General features: G+C 47.5%; 1 protein-coding gene across 1 annotated transcript in view; it reads left to right on the top strand.

Moving 5' to 3' along the window:
• Positions 1–358: 358 nt before the first annotated feature.
• The window catches only part of IMMP2L (IMP2 inner mitochondrial membrane peptidase-like (S. cerevisiae)), a 960,253-nt gene continuing 958,712 nt past the window's right edge, over positions 359–1,899 (top strand). The window contains exon 1 of the mRNA XM_010831176.1: positions 359–457. The gene's annotated coding sequence lies outside the window, so the exon portion shown is untranslated. The remainder of the gene's footprint in view (positions 458–1,899) is intronic.

Below are 1,899 nucleotides of genomic sequence, written 5' to 3'. Positions count from 1 at the left end.
GGGAGGCGGAGGGCTGCTTGGCCACGAGTCCTTGGCCGTGATCGCGGGCGTGTGTGCTTGCGCGTGTTTATCTGAGGCTCCGCGGGGCAGCGGACCCGGCCCCCTCGGCCCCTTCCTCCTTCCGTGAACTCGGGTAGGAAACCCGAGCCGGGAAAGAGCTACGCCAGGCCCTGAGCCGGCCAGCCGTTCCCCGCCGGGCGGGCGCCCCGTATCGCGCCCTCTCTTGTACCCCCGAACAGAGGGGACAGCTCGGGCCCAGAGTCTGGCTGTGAGGAAGCGCTGTGGAGACGCTGGACGTGTCTGGACGTGTTGGGCAGGTGGTGGGAGTTCCTGAGGCTTGAACGTCAGGGTTTTAAAACACGTGTTTGTCATTTCTACTTTTAGGGTTTTGGCCAAATTGGGCGAGGGCACAAAATAACCACTTACCCCTTCTCACCGAGGAAGAAAGGGAGAAAGGGTAAGTAAGGAATGATTAAGGGTGGAAGCATCTAGGACTTTATGCTGAGAGAGAGCGAGCCAGGAAGAGAAGGACTAGATCCAGAACTGCCCTTGCGGGATCTTGGGGCCAAATTCTACCTTTTCAGCAGGAACCTGAGAGGCACCTTCAGGGGTCACAGGCTCCAAGCTCAAAGAGCTTATTTCAGATTTTTCGGAATCTGTAGAGTTACCTGGGAGTTTGACAGCTGGCATGCGTCCCCTTTAGCCACTTCACCTGGCAGAAAACTGCGATTACCCTTAACCTCTCTATGGTTGTCTGTCTTGTGGTTGTTCTGTAGTTGTCTGTTTCAGTCCCTTTAGCTCACTTGACTAATCTCTGAGACTGTAAAATTAAAGCATCATGGCTCTCTGTGATAATTAACACGGAACTCCAAGGATCTTTACATTTAGAACTCCAAAGCATAAAGTAAACAGCAGCATCACAAGTGTTGACGTTCCTTTCGGATCTTCTCTCGAGCTTATACAGAAAGGTATTTTGGGAGGGAAAAGTGACCAGACTGGGCCTTTTTCTCTTGACTTTCACTTTGATACCCATCCCCCCACCCCCCAGCATTCTCTTCACTACTGAAAAGTTGCCAAACAGCACATTGACCTTTTTGAAAGTTTGCTGTGATTTTCAGGGTGGGCTCTTTAAAAAATTCTTCTCTGGGACTTTTCCATTCCTTCCTGAATCCACCACTCCTTCCTCCCCTCAAATTGGTGAAATGAAACACAACTGTTCTCAGAAGTGTGGAAACACCTTATGCGTCCCTGATGTCCTATGTAAAGAAATGTTTTGAATTAGTTAAAATTCATGTTAGCCACAAGCAAGGAGTTTGTAAGTCACATTCTTGGATGCTTACACAGGAAAACTAGAATGGTCCTCCATGACGTTTTGACATTGGTATCCTGTGTCCTGAACCTGCCTTCTTATTTGTTTGTGCTCAAGTGGTGGATGGCCCCTTAATTTCCTTTATGAAAAAATAGAAAATAGTTGTGTATTTGTGATAGGTTCATTTATTGATTCAATAGATATTTATCTTTTTTATCAAAGTGCTGAGCACTTTGATGTGAGTAGGATGGGAGGAATGAGCAAAGTATGTTGAAGACGACCATTGGGGTCAGACCTTTTACCAGTTTTCTGTGACTTTACATGTGCTGTGCTGTGCTTAGTCATTCAGTCATGTCTGACTTGCATGCCCATGGACTGTAGCCTGCTAAACTCCTCTGTATATGGAATTCTCCAGGCAGAAATACTGGAGTGGGTAGCCATTTCCTTCTCCAGGGGATCTTCTAAACTGTGGGATCAAACCTGAATCTCCTGTATGCAGGTAGATTCTTTACCATCTGAGGCACAAGGGAAGCCCATAAAGTGGTGTGTATATGTCGTCTTTTTTTTTTTTTTTTTCCACCTGTGAGCCT

The sequence above is a fragment of the Bison bison genome, unplaced genomic scaffold (assembly GCF_000754665.1).
Source record: "Bison bison bison isolate TAMUID 2011002044 unplaced genomic scaffold, Bison_UMD1.0 scf7180017864525, whole genome shotgun sequence".
In the NCBI taxonomy this organism is placed as follows: Eukaryota; Metazoa; Chordata; class Mammalia; order Artiodactyla; family Bovidae; genus Bison; species Bison bison.
The sequence above is the reverse complement of the archived record's forward strand: the minus strand, read 5'-3'. Positions and strand labels throughout refer to the sequence as shown.